Below are 23161 nucleotides of genomic sequence, written 5' to 3'. Positions count from 1 at the left end.
CTTATATTCCAGTATGACGGGTTGCAGCGCCCCAAACTGCGCAAATCGTACGGAAGGTGGCAAAGCCTTTTACGCGGTGCCGTGCGGACGGGCGAGATCGGCCGGCTCCGAAAGGGACCAGGATATGCGAGGTCCTTTCGCCTTGTTTACAAAGGTGAGTTCGGCTTGTTTACACTAAAGCGGCATTTATCTCCAGTAACACTCCTGTACACGCTGATATGCATACGCCTGGCGTGAGAGGTTGTTCACTTGTGCAATTTTTGGTGTATATGTGCAGCGCGACACAGACGCGGTACAAAGAAAGGACGACACGTCTGTATGTTAACTTACCAACTCGCTCAATTCGCTTTGGTCGCTTGCACGATTGTTCTGACTATGTGGCTCTAGAAACGTGTGTTCAGAACGGAGTAAATACTAGCAGGTACAATTTGCCTGCTGTACCCTGGCTTTTCGCTGCTCCGTTTTTTTTTTATTTTTTTGTCGGCGTTCTGATTTTTCATGTCAAGTCCATTGATGTGCTGGTGTTCATTGTTTTGTAGTAAGCGAAAACACCGTGCGCTCCCGCTTATGAGACAGCTGCGATAGATTCAGCATTTACCGCCCGCAATGTGTTGCTTGTTCGATCAGCCTTAGTGGACGTGAGGAATGTGAAATTATTTTCGTACGTTTAATAAGCGCTGTGTTACAGTAAATTAACCTGAGTAGTATGAACAGATAGAGATGTCATATTACAGTCTGCAATGTGTGAATAATTACTTCGCCAGTTTGTCATCTTATGTGATTAGTCCAATAAAAATAACCTGTTGTTACTCTTAATAACTTGTCGCCTTTCCAGTGGCTTTGAATTCTGCCCCCCAAGGCTCGAAGAACCAGCACTCGTCCCCTGCTGCCACCAGCCATTGCTCATCCATTCTACGAAATAAATTTGATCTAGAAGCTCGTGCATCTTGAATCTTTTTCCACTTGCAGATTTGCTGCTACAAAGCAGCTGTAAAGTTTGCGGTATGAATCGTAAAAGTAAGCTTTGAATAAGATGTGCGCATGTGAACATTTGAAATGCATTTAAATTTATGTGTCTGCACCGCATATATATAAGAACGTGCAGCTGCTGTGAACCCCGTTTAGTGATGCATGACGGTCAACGGTCACTGGCGTAAATGTAGGAACAATAGTTCTGTTGGCGACATTCATTATTCGTCTCGTTTCGGCCGCCAAAATGTGCTCACATAATTGTCTACCACACGTGTGTGAAGTTTTCTTTAAACACCCTTTAAAACATTTCTTGCCTTCCGCCTCCTCGAGAAAAGTTCATATGCATGCTGAAAAACATTGCACCGCTTTTTCTTGCAAGCTAATGAGCCTTTGCACGCGAACTTTTGAGCTGTTGGAGCCACGGACGTAGTCAGGATTTTATTTCGAGAGGTCGAGGCGGGTCGTATTCTTTATATGTATATTCGTGCGTGTGTTTGTATACGTACACACAAACTAAAAATTTCGGGGGTTGGCGCCTCTCCGGCTACGCCAATCGTTCGAGCTTAGCCTGCATTAAAAAGTTTCATCTTGCTCAGTGCATGCGTACAATTGGCGCATGTAGCTCGCGACCAGCAGACAAAAAAGCAAATGGAACACCGCGCGGCATTTGCCTCCCGCGCGTGCGAGGAGTGGCTCCACTGCAGAGCTGGATCATAAACCGGACCTAGCCGCCACTCTGCTCCCTGCGGGAGCATACACAGGAACACTACCGCTGTGTTCGCCTACGGAGACGACAGACCCACCGGTAGGTAGAGCTTTACAACTTCGCTGTAAAAATGTTCCCTCCTCTTTAAGAATGAAGTATAGCAAGTCGTACAGGAGAAAAAGAAAGACAAGCTAGAGGCATGCTGTCTTACAAATAGGGAAATTTTCCTAAATTCATCGCGCTTAAGCAGGAAGTATAGCTTATCACGCCTTACGGCTATGCAGAGCGATCTCCGAACAAAACTGGAGTGTAATATAACCTTAAATAACGTTAGTTTGGGCATGTTGGTGTTCCATTACTGCATCTATAGCGCACAGCACAAGGACAGAGTGAAAACCGATGAAGACAAGCGCCATGCAAGTTTGGGCATGTTGGTGCACCATTACTACACCTAGCGCTCAATACAAGACAAAGTGAAAACCGACGAAGACAGGCGAGCGCCACGTAAGTTTGGGCATGTTGGTGTACCATTGCTGCATCTAGCGCGCAATGCAAGACAAGGACAAAAAGAAAACCGCCGAAGACAGGCGCTCGCGCCTGTTTTCCTCGCGCGTCGGGCCGCTCGGCTGGTTGCTCGAGGCACTTTGCGTGTATTCGCGGGCTTCTCTCCCGCTGGGAAAAACAATTTTAAGCACCACGTACTGAGCAACAGAAAAGCTGTATCGGGATTTTTTACCGTTCCTCTACAATTTTCTCATTGGCACATTTCATGTAGGTACACTATTTGAGAAGTTGGTTAACTAATTAAGACTAATTATGTATTTAGGCGGAATGAAAAAATTGATCTGAGTATCTCCAAACGACCGCAAACAAGATTACTTTGGTTCTGTCCAGCTACGTGGCATTTACATGATTTTGAATCTTGCTGCTTGATAGTTGCGACACCCTATATATTATAAAGGAGATTTGTTGAAGTTCGTAGCGACCGCTGGTTCTGGGATGCACCGAGCACAGTCTCCTAGCTCGAGCCTCTGCTGCGCGCTTGATGCTGCCGATGCTGCTGACTCAGAGTTCATGATGCTTATCTTCCTTACAATGACCCCGCGGAAATAAAGGAGCCATCCTGGCGACTCAGTTTTCTGGAAGGACGGTAGAATGGTGATGCGGCTTGAGACGCTGAACGTGAACGACTTGGCGGTTACGATGTCGCATGTCGGACGGCGGCGTCAGCGGCTCAACCAGGTAATTAACGGGTGATGTTCTCCCGAGAACACGGTATGGCCCGTCGTACTTCGGAAGTTTTGAAGCGAGCCCAGGCGTGCGGTGTGGCACTAACAACCAGACGACAGCGCCCGGGAGAAAATTGGGTGTCGAGCTCTGGGCGTCGTGAACAACTTTTTGACGGTTCTGGTCGTCCGAGGTGAATCGCCGGGCCAGCTGGCGACATTCTTCGGCGTGTCTGGCGGCTTCCGAGATCGGCAGGCATTCGGATGGGTCCGGCCGGTAGGGCAGAATGGTGTCAATTGTGTGCGAAGGATGATGGCCGTAAAGAAAGTAAAAGGGTGAGAATCCGGTAGTGGCCTGAGTCGCGGTGTTGTAGGCGTAGGTGACAAACGGAAGAACTAGGTCCCAATTAGAGTGATTAGGTGAGACATATATGGCCAGCATGTCACCAAGAGTTCGATTAAAGCGTTCCGTGGTGCCGTTAGTCTGGGGGTGATAAGCAGTGCATTTACGATGAACGATAGCGCATTCAGCAAGCAGTTGTTCGATGACTTCAGATAAGAAGGCATGGCCTCTGTTGCTTAAAAGTTCACGTGGACCTTCATGATGAACGAGAAAACGGCGAAGTATGAAATTGGCAACCTCCTGCGCTGTAGCATTTGGTAGAGCAGCAGTCTCCGCATAACGGGTTAAGTGGTCTACCGCAACGATTATCCACCCGTTGTCGGTAGGAGTAAACGGAAGTGGCCCGTAGAGATGTATGCCCATGCGATCAAAGGGTCGGGATAGGCATTATAAAGGCTGGAGTTCACCGGCGGAGTTGTGCGGTGGCGCTTTGCGGTGTTGGCACTCATGACAAGAGCGGACGAAGTTTCGAATGAAATTGTACATTCCCCGTCAGTAACAGCGGTGTCGAAGTCTTTCGTAGGTCTTGAAGACTCCCGCGTGGTCACACTGAGGGTCGACGTGGAACAAGGAGCAGAGCTCTGATCGCAAGACTCTCGGAATGACGACTAACCAGGTGCGTCCCTCTGCGGCATAGTTGCCTCGACACAGTATAGCTGGTCTCGAATCGCAAAATGAGGAACTTGGCGCCGAAGCGTACGTGGCGCTGTACTTTCGACGTATCCGAGAGAAGGTCGAGCCGAGATGCAGTCTAGGGATCATTACGCTGTGCAGCAGCGATAGTGTCAAAGTCCAGAGAGGTCAATATGCACTCGTAAGAGGAGTCGTGACTGGCCTTCGGGGGAAGCGGTGATGGGGATAGCGCGTCAGCGTCGGAGTGCTCTCGCCCGGAACGGTAAACCACGCGGATGTCGTATTCTTGGATTCGCAATGCCCAGCGGGCAAGGCGGCCCGATGGTTCTTTGAGCGTCGACAACCAACATAGTGCGTGGTGGTCGGTCACTACATCAAAAGATCGGCCGTATAAATATGGGCGAAACTTGCCAAGCGCCCACACAATGCCCAAACACTCCTTTTCTGTAACGCTGTAATTGGTCTCCGCCTTGGTTAACGTGCGACTCGCGTATGTGACGACGTATTCCGTGTGGCCAGGTCGACGCTGTGCCAACACAGCACCAAGGCCTACACCGCTTGCATCGGTATGATTTTCGGTTGGCGCTTAAGGGTCAGGAGGAGGAGGAATAAACTTTTATTTTGGAAACAGTATTCCGGGGTAAGCTCCGGTTCTACTCTCGGTGGGAGGTCTCCTCATTCCAGGAACCCTCTGGCCTTCGCTGCTTCCTTGGCCCCGGCGACGAGACGTCCTTAAGGGTCAAAATGGCGAAGAATAGGAGGCGTCGTGAGAAGACGGCGCGAGGTTGTGAAGGCGTCGTCACAACCTGGAGACCATGATTAGAGATTTCTAGCGCCACCAGGGGCTGCGTGAGAGGCGATATAATTGACGCAAAGTTTCGAAAGAATCGCCTAAAGTAAGAGTAGAGGCCGATGAAACTGCGTAGCTCTTTCATAGTGGTACGTTTTGGGAACACAGTAACAGCACGTAGCTTCTCGGGATCCGGGCGAATGCCCTCCTTTGACATGACATCGCCTAAGATTGTGAGCTGACGAACAGGAAATCGACGCTTCTCCAGGTTAACTTGCAATCCGGCGTTGGTCAAGCAAGTGAGTACGTGCTGGAGGCGGAGCAGGTGCGTTGCGAAATCAGGGGTGAACACCACAATGTCGTCAAGACAGCAAAGACAGATTTTCCATTTGAGGCCACGCAGAACATTACCCATCATTCTTTCGAACGTGGCAAATGCGTTGCAAAATCTGAAAGGCATGACGGTGAATTCATACAAGCCGTCTGGTGTAACAAAGGCAGTTTTCGGGCGATCGGCCTCTGCCATCGGAACCTGCCAGTAGCCTGACTGCAAATCCAGCGAAAGAAGGAACTCGGCTCCCTGCAAACAATCCAGAGCATCATCGATGCGTGGTAATGGGTAGACGTCTTTCAGCGTGATCTTGTTCAACCGTCGAAAATCAACACAGCAGCGGATGGAACCGTGTTTATTTGTGACGAGGACAACAGGAGAGGCCCATGGGCTCTACGAAGGTTGAATGACGCCTCGAGGGAGCATTTCATCGACCTGCAATGGCGCGACGTTTCGTAGCGGACACGCGATATCGTCTTTGTCGCAGCGGTGAGTGAGAGCCAGTGTCGATGTAATGCTCGACCTTCGATGCACGGCCAAGAGATATTTGCGCAACGTCGAAAGAACGGTGGAAGTGCTGAAGGATTGCGAGAAGTCGAGATCGCTGCGAATGCGTCAGATCTTCGGCGATGAATAGGCTGAACACACCACTTCATGTTGAGTAGGGTACGGAAAGGGCACTCAGTTCATGGACGGCAGTAGAAGGCACTTCGTCGAGGAAGGAGGCAATTCGTGGTGAATCGACCGATTCGACGTAACCAAGGCATTCGAAGCGGAGCAGTGATAGCGACGATGAAAGATGATTGTAAATGGGCATCCTGCTGACACCGGCGGCAAGGTCAATAGCTGCGAAGGGCAAAGGAAGCGCTTTTCGGGTAACAAAGTGATGAGAGGGCATGAAGAAGACCGTCCCGTCGGATATGGTACTACAGAAGACTGGTACGATTGCTGAAGAGCACGGGGTAATACAGGTGTCTTCTTTCACGACAGTTTTAGCGGCAGGATGAGCATCGATGTAGGCCAGGTCACCAAGTTGGCAAACTTCAATCTCAGCACGAGCGCAATTGATGATGGCATTGTGGCGGGAGAGAAAATCCCACCCTAGAATAACGGCGTGGGAGCAGGATAAAATAACTATGAACTCAATCGTGTATAAAACGTCCTGTATGTCACGCGGGCAGTACAAGCAGTGGTAGGGCGAATGGGTTGAGCACTCGCCATTGGAAGCGACAATCCAGACAGAGACGTCGTCACTTTACGAAGCGAACGGCAAAACCTGGCATCCATAACTGAAATAGAGGCACCGGTATCGACGAGGGCGACTGTAGCTACATCTTCGATAAACACATCAATGACGTTGGCAGGTAAAGGAGGAGGACTTCGACATGTCGACACTTGTGCAGTCCTTGCCTCGGGAAATGCGACGCCTAGTTTCCCTCTTCGTTAGAGACGGGTCGTCGACGCCTAGAGGAAAGCGATCGGCGACGTGGGGAGGGTGAGCGGAGGCGTTCGAAGCGAGGACGGCGATCAGTCTGGGAGCAAGCTGGTGATGGGTCGAATGGTCCGTAAGGCGTATTTGGATCAGGCGGCACATAGAGCGCTCGTCGATCGTCACCGAACGCTTGCGATCGGTGGCGGCAGAATCTTGCGACATGACCGGGATACCTCCATGCGAAGCATATAGGGCGATTGTCCAGCGTGCGCCACAGGTTAGCGACGGCAGCGGTGGTCCAGGGGACGGGAGAGGGAGGGCGGTGGACAGGCTGCTGGAAGCGACGCACGGGCACAGTGTGAGGGGCCATTGCAGCAACCGTAGCGTAAGTGACCGGTGTAGTCACGACATCCTGCTGGTGAACAGCCAGCAGCGCTTCCGCGAGCTCTTCATGGATCACGTTACGGAGATGAGACGGCAAAGTGCTGGCATACTCATAAGTGACGGACACCAGAGATAGCTGTCGTGCGACTTCTTCGCGGACGAAATCCTTGATTTGGGTTATCGTGGAGGCTTCTTCGGGGCCAGTGGTCAGGCTGCAGAGTGACGCCGCATTTGGTGTGGGATGCTCACGTAATTTATCATAGCTCTGGCACAAGCTGATAACGTCGCCAACAGTGCGCGGGTCCTCGGCCAGAAGCATCTGGAACTCGTCATCATCGATTCCCTTCATGACGTGCTTGATCTTTTCCGCTTCCGTCATGGCAGCGTTCACGCGCCTGCACAAATCGAGAACGTCTTATATATAGCTAGTGAATGTCGCACCCGTGTCCTGTGCGCGTGTACGCAATCGCTGCTCGGCTCGGAGTTTCCTGACAGTGGGTCGGTCAAATACTTCTGTAATCGACGTCTTGAACGCCGACCACGTTCGGATATCCCTCTCATGATTTCTGAACCAGACTGGCCACGCCCGCGAGGTAGAATGATACGTAAGCCAGCTTGTCCGAGTCATTCCATTTGTTGTGAACGCTCACCCGTTCGTAGGACGACAGCCACTCTTCAACGTCGTTGTCGTCGGTTTCGCTGAAGATGGGAGGCTCCCGCTGGCGAACGGTGCCAGCGCAAGGGACGGGTGGCGATGGAAGAGTCTGCTGGTCGGCGTCCGGCATGGCAGAGGGTAGCGTCCGAGAACGGAGTTCCAGGATGGTAGAGTGGAACGTTACCCCGCACGGCTCCACCACTTGTAAAGGAGGTTTATCGAAGTTCGTAGCGACCGCCGGTTCTAGGATGCACCGAGCACAGTCCCCTAGCTCGAGCTTCTGCTGCGCGCTTGATGCTGCCGATGCTGCTGACTCTGCGCTCATGTTCGTTATCTTCACTACAAAATATATATATATATATATATATATATATATATACAATTGACGAAACGAAGGGGCACACTTGTGAAAATTGCATGCTTATTGGTTTAACGTTTCGGCCTTAATTAAACTATTCAACATGCAATTTTCGATAGTGTGAGCCTTCATTTCTTCAACAACCTATGTACTGGGCCTACATAACTTTTGCTTGAAATATATATATATATATATATATATATATATATAAACTGGAGAATTCACGAGCACACAGCATAAATTACACGCACAACTAGAAGGAGACTCCCCTTGCGTTAGCGCTGAGATAATATAATAGTGTCGACAGTGTAATATTGCAATCGCAAAAGAAATCACAAAAGAAGTAACAGGGAAATGGTTTGAAGAGTGATTTATTGTATAATTTATTTTCCCCTTATGCGGAAGCAATGTTAATTCTTGTGGAAGAGAAAAATATTAGAACTTCATCTGCTTTCCTCTTTTCTGTGCTAAGTGTACTATAAGAGCCAGCTGTTCTCACGTGCCACTTCAGCTTGGCCCAGAATGTCTTGAACCTTGCAATGCATAACGTTCGCTTGTGCTCGAAGGCCGAACTTTGGCCCTTGTATGAGCGGGCCCCAGTACGGTCCGAGCCCACGGCTTGAAGCCCGAGTCTGGCCCGTGCCCGCGGCCTCCTCCCCGAGCCCGGCCTGGAACTGCGGATTCAATCCCAGATCCGGCCTGAGCCCACCGACTCTTCAGGTGGCGCGGCCCGGGCTTTCGGGCCGGCCCGGGCCAGTGCAGGGCTCTGTAGACTACAGCATAGTTTTCTCGATGTGCACTCGTTCACTCCTGCTTCAGGTTATTGCCCGGAAGTGGCGATCCAAACTTTTCATCGAATGCGCCATCTATGGTGAACACACAAAGGCCAAGACCAGGCAGTAATTTCTTTGCAGTAATGTAGAATCTACAATTATTTCGTAAGTCGAGAATTCGCAATACCGAGCTTCAAGTAGTTAAGTTGACAGAGGTGTAATAACCGTGGAAAATGTATCAGATGAGCCGCGAGGAACGTTTTGCAAGTATAACTGGAATAAGTATGGACAGCTGCCACCCCTGGCTTACGTTCATATAACTCTACCTCGGCAACCATCATTTTCCAGTAGGAACGATGACCATTGTGCCTTACTGTCGCGTTTGCGCTCCTATTATGTAACACTCTGTAGGGTGGTCTTTTTAACGCTAACAAATGATGATGGAGCTGCTTCGAGTAAGTATATGATGATTTCTATTGCCGTATTGACAAACATGCAGTTAAGTACCTGAGGTTCTACTTTCACTCGATCGCTTCAGAATGCCTGGCAGCATGTACAACAGGCAAATAAAAGAAAAAAAAGGCACGTGGAACTTTTCTCAAACTCAGTACTTCTAACAGCAGTCTAACCAAATTCGTGCGATACTGTTGGACCCTTTGTTTCCTTCACAGAAAAACGCCACGTCATCGGCGATTAGGCACAGAACGCGAACCTCATTTGAAGGCCAACAAAAGCTGTCAATAGTAGGATATTCCCGTACACGGATGCAAAAGCGGTTCCTAATGCGAAGAAAACAAGAGTGAGGCAAGAAAGCCTCGCAGCACTGATACCCCGAGTTTCTGATTTCTTCGTGTCATTTCTGCATATTCATATTTAAGCTTGAGATTGGTTTATTTCACCAAATTGGCACAAGAATATATAACAAAATGGACCTAAATGGTGGAGTTAGCGGGAAGAAAGCTCCATTAAAGCAGCTTGACTGGCCCCGCCAGGCCCGGCTTACAAAGGCTGTAACAGAAACGAGATTACACAGAACGATTCAAAATAATGCTTTGATCTAACTGTATAACTCACGCAATTTTCACGTTCCAAGGTACAAAAACATTCATACTACCATAGTTAGAATAGCATTCTAGGACAAGACGCGTAAACTTTCGTCTATTTTCTTAAACTTAGTTAATGTGCTCGGGGGACAATGCTGTAATAAAAAAAGTTATGGGGTTTTACGTGCCAAAACCAGTTTTTGAAAATAAGCAGCATTATGCTGTAATAGTTGCAGTCCATGATCAGTACGCGGCAGGGGGCTACACCTATGGTTAGTATCGATGGGGGGAAATACTTTATTGATTAATAAAGGGAGGGGAAAAGGGAATAAGGGAAGAGGTAGGGTGGGACGTATGTTTTGTTTTTAGAGCGCAGCGCTTAGGCACCCGTTCCTGCGTTGAGCGTCGGCCTCGGCGTCGGCGTAACCGGCAAATCGGACGAGTCCACCGAAGGATAAAAAAAGAGAGCGAACGCACAGCGCAGCGGAGGATGAAAGACGGCGACAGCGAAGAGATCTCGAGGAGGAAAGCGGAGGAGGTGAGTATGGCGAACGCGTGTGGAGGAAAGCGGAGTGCCGCACGAGACGTGTTCGCCGGCGGCGACCCGCCACGAGATGGCGTCGTCGTAGCATGAGCCGTCTCGTGGTCGCCGGTAACGCCAATACTAAGGCATGCGGCGAGCGCGTCCACCGACACCATATATCAAAGCAAAGCACTGGTGTGGGCTTCGAAGCCACTGCGCCGCCGCCGCCGCTAGAGAATGCGCTCCGCGCGAGCCACTTGTTCGCGTGTTTGCACTTCCTTTCTGAACCTTGAGTGAAGAAACGAGGAACCTTGAGGAAGAAGACGACGACGCTGTTCGATCTGTTGTCACCTCAGCTCTGTAATTTTCCCTAAGTTTTGCTATTCATTGAGTGAGTTATTTATATCCTGGGAAGACGGCCGCATCTTTAAGGCGGTACTGTCCCTATGGAAAGGGTACGGCTGCTCCGGCGCCGACATCTTTAAAGGGACAGCGCCATCCGAAGGAAGCCAGCGTGGCGGAGGCGGCCATGGCCTCGCAAGGCGTGGAGCTGCCAGTCATCAGGGACGATCAGCAGTCCAGTACGTCATTATCGCTCAGTGGGGACGACTCCACTATCGTCGACCCTAACGAGGAAGTGGCTGATATGGCGGAAGTGGACAGCGACGGCTTCAAGGTGGTGAGTCATCGGAAGCAAAGAACGGTCGGAATCCCAGTGATAGTTTTACCAACAGAGAAAGGTGCTGATTTTAGAGAGCAGAACCCTATCAGGCTCTTCGAAGCCATTAAAGTGCTGCTGGGATCTGCTCCGATTCGCAGTCGCTTCACTACGCAAGGTGCTCTTCATCTAGATATCGCAACGGAAGAGCAAGTTGACGTTCTTCTCCGGTGCTCTCAGCTTTGTGACATAAGAGTTAAAGCCCGGTTGCCCCACTCCTACATGACGAACACATGTGTTATTAGGGGAGTACCAGTGTGGTATTCAGAAAGCGACCTTCTTGACTACTTGAAACCGCAAGGTGTATTGCACGTGAAACGTATGATGCGCCGGGTGGAAACTCAAGAAAAAGAATGGGCAGCGAAGCCTACTACCTCTGTTGTGCTAACGTTTGCTCCCAACACCGAGCGCCCAGAGAAAATTAACCTCGGTTTCACCAAGCATGCAGTCAAAGAATTCGTTGAAACTCCTCCCCGATGCTTTAAGTGCCAACGCTTTGGGCATATAGCCAAAGTTTGCATCAAAGATCAACGTTGCAAACGATGTGGTGGCGCCCACGATTACAAAGCCTGCAAGGCAGATTTTGCTTGCGCTAATTGTGGGGGCGACCATCCAGCGAGTTTCGGTGGCTGCCCCTTCCGTGTAAGCGCCTTACACCGTCGAGTGTCCTTCATTAGTGGTCCCAAACCACGACCTACTGAGAAGCCGACACCTGGAAGTGACAAGTTCCCTGCGTTAGAGTCGGAAGTTGAGTTCCCTGCGTTAGAGTCGGAAGTTCGTGGCTTGGTAACAAGCGACGTCAGTGAGCGACCTGACCCTAGCAAGACGGCAAAGTCCTCTGTGAGTGAGTCGGTTGTTCGATCTGCTTCAACCAAAACTGTCCAAGTTCCTCAGCGACCAGATCACAACCAGACTCGAAGACAAGGAGGACATTCCCTTGCCTCAAAAGAGACGAAGAAACCAGCTGCAGCGACGAAGAGTGAGTCCCAGTCCGCATCTTTTGTTGAAGTGGTGAGGCAGTGCGTTCAACAAAATAAGGAGCTCAAAAATCGGGATCTGTCCGACCTTCTGCGAGTTCTGTTTGAAGTCCTCCGCTCCTATGTTCAAGCGATGCAGGCTGGCACCCTGAAGACCTTTCTACAGCTCGTTCTTTCGTTTGAGTCCATGATTACCGCCTTCGCAGCGAACTTTGCCTTATAATATGGCTAGTTTTCTTCAACCTCGTGCAACCAAAAATCACCGAAAAGTGCCGTTTATTATGCAATGGAACTGCGCTGGGATTCTAAGTCGATTAGCAGAACTGAAATTATTTTTGAAAGAAACTTGTGTTCCAGTATTGGCGCTCTCGGAGGCTGGCCTACCAAGGGGGAGATCTTTGACTGGATATGTTGCGCACAAGAATTGCAGCATAAAGTCATTTCCCACAGGAAGTGCCGCCCTTTACGTACGAAGAGAGATTCCTCATGTGGCTGTGAACGTTACCGATCTTTGCACCGATAGCATTGAGGTAGCGGCTGTGAAGATACGGCTCGGCTTTCGAACTCTTTCAGTTGCATCCGTATACGTGTCTCCGCGGAAGAAGGTAGCAATGGATTTGTTTCTCCAGCAGCTTTGTGACCGTTGCCCAGCGCCCCGAATTATCTGCGGTGACTTCAACGCCCATCACTCGGTCTGGGGTGACAGGAACACAGACTCCCGCGGACGCGAACTGGTAGAAGTTATCGACAGTTTGGACCTGTGCGTGGCCAATGACGGAAGTCCCACTTTCTTCCGGCCTCCCGCCTCAGCCACATCTATAGACCTCACTCTGCATTCACCTGACATTCGTGTGAAGTGGTCAACTGCACCTGACCGCATGGGAAGTGATCACTACCCAATTTTTGTGTTTACTGCCGACTTCAATACGCGCGGCACTAAAAGAAGCCATGTTGTTAATTGGGACAAATACAGGGAGCAACTTGCACGTGTTTCTGGAGATGTGATAGAAAAAATGATTTATGGCAAGATGGCAGCTACCACGGCGGTCAAGTTGCCTAATCATTTTCCGACTCCAGATTTAAAACTCAGGAACCTTTGCGCAGCGCGCAGAAGGGCGGAGCGACAAATGATGCGGAAGAAGGACGACAGATCCTTGAAGACGACCTATAACAGGCTTAACTCTGCCATTCGTCGCCATACGAACAAGCTCTGTAGGTCGCAGTGGGCGTCCTTCTGCGCCAGCTTGTCTGTTTTTTCACCAATGACGAGAATTTGGCGAGTCATTGGCAGCCTTGCTGGTGATTCTCGTCCTCGTAAGCCTTTCGAAGCGCTTGCACTGCTAAAGCAGAAACCTCTCGCTTGCTTGGCAGAGGAATTTGCAGATGCATTTGTACGTGCAAGCGCAGGAATTCATCAGTGCGCTCGGCCTGCAACATCTACGTCTGTTATGGACGCCCCGTTCACACTTCGAGAGCTACAGACAGCACTCAGCAGCCTGCGGCGTCGATGTGCACCAGGTCCTGACGACATTACCAACCAGATGATGCAGAACCTACCTCTAGAACACCGGAAGATGCTCCTAAGCTTTCTCAATCGAGTATGGGAGACTGGCGACGTCCCTCCTTCATGGAAGGTGGCTTGTGTTGTCCCAGTGCTGAAACCCGGCAAAGAAATGACAGACTTGGCCTCGTATCGACCTGTATCATTGACGTCGTGTGTGGCTAAGCTCATGGAGAAGCTGGCAAGTAAGCGTTTATCATGGTGGCTTGAAGATAGAAGGGCTCTGCCAACATGCATGACTGGATTCCGCACAGGTCTAAGCGCGCAAGATAGCGTCTTGGACTTGATAAGCCACATTGAACATCAAAGAGCTTTCGGCCTCTCAACACTAGCTATTTTCCTAGACGTATCAAAGGCTTATGATAACGTACTTCAAAGTTCAGTACTAAATAGCTTGATGGACATAGGCGTACAGGGCTATCTTCTGCGCTTCATTCACTCACTTATCAGTGATCGTAAAATCCAAGTGCGGTTAGGAAGTACCATAAGCACCGAAAGGGCGGTATCGCGAGGTGTACCTCAGGGAAGTGTTCTTTCCCCGACGCTGTTTAATGTTGTAATGGCTGGTCTTCCCGCTGAAGTGCAAAAACATTGCAGGCATATCCATATGTCGATATACGCGGACGACATTTGTATTTGGTTAAGCGGATATCAACACAAGCGTTTAGCTCTGATAGCTCGACAGGCCTTACTTTCAGTTCAAAATTACCTTCAAGGTGTAGGGTTGACTCTCTCGGTGGAAAAATCTGGCTTCATCATGTTTCCAGGTAGAGGAAGACGGTATGCGCGGCTGAAGATAGACATTGATCAATCTTGCCTTCGTCAATTGAAGTACAAACGCTTTTTGGGCGTAATTATTGACTACCGTCTACAGTGGCGACGAGCTGTGGACTCTATTGTGACATCACTATCTCCGCGTCTCAATGTGATCCGTAGAGTTGCAAGTGAGCAATGGGGAAATCACCCTTCTTCAATGGTCAGGCTGCACGATGCACTAGTGACGAGTCGAATAATGTACCAGCTCCCTTTAATTTCCCCCTCACTATCACAGCTGGAACGACTTGAGGTTTTGCACAGAAAGGGCCTAAGGAGGGCTCTTGGCGTTCCGCAGTCTGCTCCTAATAATGCAGTACTTTATGAGTCTCTATCGAGACCTCTTAGCCTAGTCGCTTCACAAAGGCTATTGATGCAAATTGGCCGCCTCAAACAGACGATAGCCGGTCGAGCCCTTCTACAGAGCCTTCGAAAGAGATCCGAGTCCCGAGCGTACTTGGCCCTTAATACTATTGGTTACCTGGGTCTTGACGCTAGAGGTCGAACTAAGAGGTTGAATCCACCTTGGTCTTTCGCGAGCCTCGATTGTTCGTTGACAATTCCTCACGTTCGTGCTAAGCGGAGTTCTCCTTTGGCGGCAACACGTTCGCTCGTACTGGAACATCTTGAAACTGAATATGCACGTCATCTTCAAATTTTTACTGATGGCTCTGTGGACAAGGTCAGAGGATCTAGTGCAGCTGCTTTTCATATTCCCGCTTTAAAGTATGATTGGTCGGTTCGCTTCACTACAGTCGTGTCCTCCACAACGGCCGAAAGCGTTGCCATTGAGGCAGCCCTAAAAAAGCTACGGCTTTGTACGCCTCAACCCGTAGTCATTCTTACAGATTCGAAATCCGCCCTTCAAAGGTTAGAGTATGGGTTCCCTACTGATGCTTTATGTCTAAGCTCCCTACGCTCGGTGCACACTCTCCTTATCAAAGGCTTCTCCATACGATTCCAATGGGTGCCCTCGCACATAGGTATCATAGGCAACGAGATGGCGGACAGCCTTGCCCATAGAGCGCTGTCTGGGAATCCTTTGAGAAAAGTGCCTCAAGAGGACAAGAGACTCTTCAGAGAAGCGGTGTCGTGCCACTTCCACTCTTTGTGGAGCTCACCTCACAAGCCATGTGTGACTAAGGGTCTCAAAAGAAACCAAGCCACTTTACTGCTCCGCATTCGCACGGGCTCTGCTCGTACCCCTGCGTGGATGTGTAAGACTGGCCTGGCGTTGTCACCATTATGTTCAACGTGTGGTGTGTGCGGTGACATAGAACATTACCTTATGTGCTGTACTCTGTATGACGCGGAAAGGAGCGTGTTATTCGGGTCCCTCAAGAGGACAGGAATTCCCCACAGTTCTATACAGGACATTGTTTTCCCGCGCGGGAACCGGTTAGATAGGAAGGAGGTTTCTCGCCTTCTTTTAAATTACCTGCAGGACACGGATTTGGCCTCCACATGGTGACCTTAGGTGTGACTATGTGTAGTGTAGTTGTGAGGTCTGTGTCTGATTTATATGATTTATGTATTTTAAGTGTCGCTACGGTGGAGCAATTGCCGGCAGCTACTGCAAGGCTAATCCCACCAGTAGCCTACAACCACTCAACTCAACTCAACTCAAGTGTTTCGTCTACCGCTGCTGCTAAACAACCTGCCCGAGCTGAGGCTCAGCGCCCCCGCAGAGAAGAGCCTGCCGTTCAGGTTCAAATTATTTGCATTAGTATATCGCAAATTCAAAACAGCTGCCCTCAAATTTCGCATTAGGGAGTATCGTAATCTTCCATGAATTTTTTTACCTTCATGAGAGCAGCATTCCGGGCAAGTTGGTAATCCATTACTTGAATGATATTGCGCGACAAGAAACGACACGGACGCGAGAGAAGACGACACACCAAACTTGGTGTGTCGTCTTCTCTCACGTCCGTGTCGTTTTTTGTCGCGCAATATCATTTAAGTAATTTTTACCTTCATTTGACATGACAATCAATAGTGTAATGGCGGGCGACGGAAGTTGCGAATGTGTCTGGTATCATCAAATAAATAAATTAACAGTTTGGGATATAAAACGGACGACTAATTATTTCTTCGAGTGATTACCATTAGATTCTAACACCTTCCGAAAAGAGGTAAAACTCGTAATTCATACATACATACATACACACATACATACATACATACATACATACATACATACATACATACATACATACATACATACATACATACATACATACATACATACATACATACATACATACATACATACATACATACATACATACATACATACATTGCCAGATTATTCAAGCGCCTCCGACCCACCCTGCTATGCTCACCACGGTTCACCACAGTTCAAGGCTGACACAGAAAAGGAACGCAAGCTCGAAATCGTCTTTGTCCCCTGCTTATCTCTTACGGTTATCTCTGCTTGCCCAGAATTTATTGTAACGCAGAAAACGCTATGAGAATCGCGGCAAGGCAGAGATCCCCAGCGCACCAGAGTAACATTACGTAAGGAGGACAAACGTCCTCTACGCTTCCTTGATCTCAAAGGAAGATGACACGCTGTGGGGGCTGTGGCTTCCTAAAGCGCCCGTATATTCACGGATAAAGTAAACGACAATATCGATTTGGTGAGGGCGAGCGTCGCCATCACCCTGTCTGCTTTTTACATTCTTTGTTAGATTTTTCGCCGTTTTTCTCTCGAACTGTTGTCACAGTTACAATATAGTGTTGTGCACTTCTGTGTAAGGAATGAGTAGAAGAACGCGTAATGTACACGTAACAACACAACAATCAAAACAACACAACGACAGCACGATGAAACTCTCAAAGTAACAATACTAAATAAACAATGTGGCGTAACATACAAAGCGATGGCACAAATATAGAACACTAATAAAGAAAGCATTACGTTCGTTAGTAGCGCCCAACAATAACCGCTGTCCTCGAATAGTTGCAGTGCTATCAAAGCATACTTTAGCGTGGCTCTTGATGTCCGTGGGCTCAGTAAATTTCTCAGACTTATTAGCCTGCATTCTGATGTGATCATTGGCTACTTGAGACTTATTACGATAAATTTTGGCATCCACGCAGCGCGCATACTCGTGACTGCTTTTCCATTTAACAGACGCACCAAGATGTTTTCTACAGGCTCCCACGCTGCACTGGTAGCTTTTTTCAAGGGTAAGTATGAATTTCGCGTGGAAGTTCTTATTCAAGAATGCGTGTACAAAACGGGTAAATAGGCCTGTAATCAGAAAAAAAAAAACCTTCTTGCGGCCTGTGGCGCTCTATTTCGCGTCTCCTTTCCTGAGAAGCTACTATAAGCCCGCCGTTCCAGTCGGGCTGCCCCCTACAATGACCCAGTTTTCTATCCTCTTTTCATTTTTTAAAGTCTTTTTCGATTCATTGGCGTAGCTGTATGCTTTTGTAAAGAACGATTCGAGACGATGATTTCAGGTGTCACCGTTGCTAATTAATTTCCATTGTTCTGGCCACCATTATGTTGTCGTTGTTGTTATTGTGAGAGAGAGTGAAGGCAAAAAATGCAAGGCGGTACACTATACCTTGTCCAGTATGCAGCCCTACAATTGTGAAGGGAGTTGGGAGAGTTGAAAATGAATTACAGTGTCGCTTTACGTGTCAAACCCACGATGTGATTATGAGACACGTCGCAGTGGGGGGACTCCATATTATTCTGACTTACGGAAGTTCTTTAACGCGCACCTAAATCTAAGTACAGCGGCATCTTTTCTTTTCGGACCTATCGAAATGCGGCCGCCGTAGCTGGGTTTGACCCGGCGACAGCAGTGCAACGTCATTCATGCACTAAGCTACCTCGTGAGGGGCTGGGAGGGTGAAAGAAGCGCAGACAGGAGTGTCCTCCAGATAGCCTTCCATCTTCAGACTAGGATAAAAAATCAACGCTTTCTTCCGCATGCCTCATGAATATAAAACAAAGAGAAAGACAATCCGAGGACACGTCAGCAATTATGAATTGTGAATGCGAAAACATTAATGTCCAGTTGAACACCACTGAGCGCCACTGAGCGGAGAAATGGGAATGGGCAGGACATGTAATGAGAAGGGAACATAACCGATGGTCATTAAGGGTTACGGACTGGATTCCAAGGGAAGGGAAGCGTAGCAGGGGGCGGCAGAAAGTTAGGTGGGCGGATGAGATTAAGAAGTTTGCAGGGACAACATGGCCACAATTAGCACATGACCGGGGTAGTTGGAGAAGTATGGGAGAGGCCTTTGCCCTGCAGTGGGCGTAACCATGCTGATGATGCTGTTGTTGTTGTTCATGATGATGATGACGACGACGTTGTTGTTGTTGTTGTTGATGATGATGATGATGATGATCGGATGTGTTGAGACGCTTGACGCGTTTTGTTTTGGCATTGCCGAGGCGCAGTTCGAAGCAGCTTGCGCTGACAAGGGACCTACGGATAAAAGAGGCTTCTGAGAGCACGAGCGAAGGTGACGTGGCGTCGTGGCGATGCCCTCTCCCCTCACGCAATACCGCGGCAGCAGGTGCTCCATTTAGCCTGCTCTGCTCTGGTGAGGCCCGAGCCAGCAAACGCGAGCCAGCGTCACGAAAGCACGAGGCGCGCTCGTGACCTGGCGTCGCAGTCAATGGGAAATTAGGTGCCATTTCGCTGGTAGACCGATGCCCCCGAGTTCCTCGCTCAACAGGCCTTTGACGCTTTTTCATAAAAAAAAAAAAAAGGTACCGTAGAGTACAAACACGACACACCTACCACCAAGGCGTAGACATGATAAGGCTGCACGCACACCAGATTGAGTGAACCCCGACAGATAAAGAAATTAAAGCAACTAGAGATGCATTTCATATATACATGACACGTGCCTCGGTAGCTCGGTGACTGTGGGGTTGCTTCGCATGAGCTCGAGGTGAAACGGCAGTTGTCTAAGGAATGCTCGAGCTCGAGCATTCCTTAAGCAACTGCCTTAGGGGACGAATACGAAAGGGCTCGTGTATCGTTCATTGAGTGCACGTTAAAGGGTGTCCGTGACACGCCGTGAATTTCTATACTCTTTGAGCTAATTATTTGATTAGGCGGAATGACAAAAAAATAATGTATCTCCAAGCGACGGCAAACAACATCACCATGGTTCTGTCCAGCTACATGGTATTTTGCATATGTTTAATATTTGGTTTAAGTTATGTGGACACCCTGTGCATATATGGAGGTTGTACACCACGCAAAGGCGAACTCCTAGCACTCGCCGGAAGAAGAATATTTCGATAACGAGATGCACGTTTTTGCATTGCCGAAACAGCGTTTTGCTCAACTTCTCCTAAAAGTGTTTCATTGCTAAAGCGTGCAGTCACTTCGCAACAAATTATGCTATCATCCTAATACTATTTTCAAAAATGATAAGGTTAAAAAAAATCTAAAATTTGTCTTACGAATTGATGCATTTATGTAATTTATGTCGATGGCCTAGCTGGTACATGACTTGGAAAAAAGAACAGCGCTAAAAATGGGGCCAAATAAAAACAAAACAGCTCACTATCGTGTCTCGTTTGCAGGCCAGACTTGTTGCAGTCCAGGTAACAGTTGAGACAACCGTGGTTTTCCAGCCAGATATTCTGGCGAGTGGTACGTACGGCTACGTACGCCAGAGGGCGGGCACTATTTTGCAAGGCACCTATCACTCAATCGCGCTTTCGACACGTGGGCATGCGCAATTATTCTAGATTTAAAGATACAGAAACGACGCTTTGCGCTAAAGCTTCGATAGTATCATATAATGCCCGTTTCATTCGCTATCGGGGACTTCCTGTCCAACTTGTTTCAAGAGGAGTTTGCAAGCAACTTGCGATCATGGTATTGTTGTCATCACGCAACGCATATTGTTATTTGATCGCACTTGCGAATTGAGGCAGACAGTCTGAAGCAGGGCTGCTTCCTATTTAGAAGCCTTTGTTAAAATTGCGGCATCCGTGAGATAAGGGCCAGTAGCTCCGAGAGATTTGAAAGTGTCGTGCCTCATGAACCCGTCTCTTCTGAGCATTGCCGCAATGTTTAGTTAGCAGCGCGTGTTACGATGGTGCAGGTGAGCCGACTGGCTACGGCCGTCTGGGGTTCAGCGATCACGCAGTGACGAGACGCTCTCCTTATGTCCATAATTCTCTGTGAACTTCTTTCTTCACGCCTTTTATATGCGTACAGCCTTCCCCCACTCTCCTTCCTTGTATCCACCACCCCACTTCCCTTAAATTTATTTTCCGTTAATCGCTGTCGGGATTTTGAACATTCACCGGTTTGTAGAGTGGCGTGGCGGCCCCTAAGATTCCTATATTTCTGTTTCTGCGTGGACTTGTCTGAATTTTTTTTCTGAATGCTTCTCTTCCGTGCGTCACTTTCGACGATACTTTCGCTGATAGTTACGCGAAATTTCGCGATACTCAGCCCGCGGGAACCACACACACACACACACACACACACACACACACACACACACACACACACACACACACACACACACACACACACACACACACACACACACACACACACACACACACACACACACACACACACACACACACACACACACACACACACACACACACACACACACACACACACACACACACACACACACACACACACACACACACACACACACACACACACACACACACACACACACACACACACACACACACACACGCACACACACACACACACACACACACACACACACCACATTCTGATGCGTCCTGTCAGCTAAAGGTGAAGCTTTCTGCTGATCACGCCTTGTAAGTTATTTCTACAACATATCACGTTGTCAGATTAGTATATTTTTCTCACTCAGTTGTTTTTGGTCATAAGGGTGTAAGGCCGCAGTCACTGCAGCTCTTGAGCGCCCAGAGAATTGCGCTGACGTCTTTGTCAGACACCATTCTTCAAGGTCAGATAAACGAGGAAGACAGCGTATGAACATCCTGCTCAGTAGGCCTATATATGGAGCCAGCGAATAGCTAGCACGGACAAATAATAGATAACGTCGGAGAATGCTGTTCTTTCTTTCCTCTATTGCACTTTTACTGCAAGAAGCATGGGCATGCTGAAAGGACTCCGATTCTCTACTAACAATGCAGTGTGTTTGTTTGTTTGTTTGTTTGTTTGTTTGTTTGTTTGTTTGTTTGTCTGTTTGTTTGTTGGTTTGTTTGTTTGTTTTAAAGCGAGACTTTCGTTGCCTCTCCCTTCGAATTTTCCACTGCGGCTGCTGGTGGTGTCTTGCACGCAAAGTCGAAAGGTGTTTCAGAGCGCGCATATACATGGCAGGAGCATGGCAGAGAGGAAATTTCTGTATAAGGTCTTGTTGTTGGGATATGTTTGCTTATCGACATAATGTAGCGCGAAGGTACAAGTACAAAGAAGAGACACAGAACACATCACAAACGCTACTAACAACTTTCTTTGAAAGACAGCGAGAAGAGTATATATACTGCTCCCAACACGCAGGCGCACCTACCGCTATACCGAGGGCGATTATCAGGGCTTGCAAGATCACTTGGCAGATCTAAAGAAAAAAAGTTCCACGTTGTACAAAACAACGGATGTCTGGCTTACACAGGCAGTACTTCTTTCTTCGATGTAAAATGCCTCTAATAGCTCACGTGCCGTTTTTTCTTTACTTCTGGCCAGGACGTTCACATCATGAAATACCGGCTTACAATGGCAGGCTTTACAGCGCGCTGACAGATGCGCAGCGAAGTCCTTCTTCATGTTATTAGCATGCTCCCTCATTCGGTCGTTGACGCAACGGCCTGTTTGTCCTCTGTAGGACTTTCCACAGGACAGGGGGATTTCATAAACCACCACGGTGTCGCAGCGCACGTAAGGTTTGACAAGTTTTACTTGCCAGGCTATTTTCGAACTGCCTATTATGTGGGGGCGCAATTGGGCCGGCCTGTATGGAGCGGAGAACGCGACAGGCACTCCGTATCTAGTAGCCACTTTTTTTTTTTTAGATTGTGGCTCATCTTATGCACATACAGCACAACTTGTGACCTTAGGTCACTCCGCTCAGCGGCTCTTGCCTCATTCGCTAGATTGCTCGCTTTTAGCTTCTGTTACAGGGATTCGGCCACTGATGTCAGGACCGAATGAGTGTAGCCGGCTTTTGAAAGCCCTAATGAACTGCTTGTGGAAACCGTTCTGCCTCCTGCGTTCACAGAAACTCGAGTGCTGACCCCAGGCAGAGTGTAGCTATAGCTTTTTTGATAAGCTTAGAATGCGCGAAGTCTTAAGGTAGAAGTTCACTGTTTGCTCGTGGTGAATAGGATCAGCAAACATGATCCTTTTGAGAACGTGAAGCTTAAATCGGGAGGAACTGGGGAGTATTGTGTTCAACAGTGAATCACAGGCCTTCCCCGTGAAGTTAATTTGAAGTCACCAAAAATCTTTTTAACATGAAAAAACTTAAAAGTACTTCCTTGGTCCATCACAACTAGAAAATCGTAAACTTTAAACCTTAAATTTATACTAAAAACTTTAAAGTCATGCGAGCCGTGAGAGCTGCTGTAAAGAGTTCTTTCTATCTCCAACAGAAATATGTCACACAGTAAAGCTGCTACACACGATCGTATGGATATGCCCTTCTTTTGCAAAACAACCGCTTGTCGAACGAGATAAAACTACTACACACACATACACACATACCAATAGTATTTTGTAAAGAAACATCCCCGTTGACTTCAACACACATACGAACAGCAGTAAACAACACGTCGAGAGGCACAGAATAGAACAGGTCTTCAATATCAACAGAGAATGCGTGACCTATGTTCTGGTTTTGCTGGAAGAATTTG

The 23161-nt window shown here is 48.4% G+C and overlaps 1 long non-coding RNA gene across 1 annotated transcript; it reads left to right on the top strand.

The window, feature by feature from the left end:
* Nucleotides 1-941, top strand: LOC129386542 (uncharacterized). Its single transcript, XR_008613900.2, has 2 exons — nucleotides 1-154; nucleotides 836-941. It is a non-coding gene; the product is annotated as an uncharacterized lncRNA (long non-coding RNA).
* The last annotated feature ends 22220 nt before the right edge of the window (nucleotides 942-23161 follow it).

The sequence above is a fragment of the Dermacentor andersoni genome, chromosome 4 (assembly GCF_023375885.2).
Source record: "Dermacentor andersoni chromosome 4, qqDerAnde1_hic_scaffold, whole genome shotgun sequence".
Lineage (NCBI taxonomy): Eukaryota > Metazoa > Arthropoda > Arachnida > Ixodida > Ixodidae > Dermacentor > Dermacentor andersoni.
This window is presented reverse-complemented; position numbering and strand designations above follow the sequence as displayed.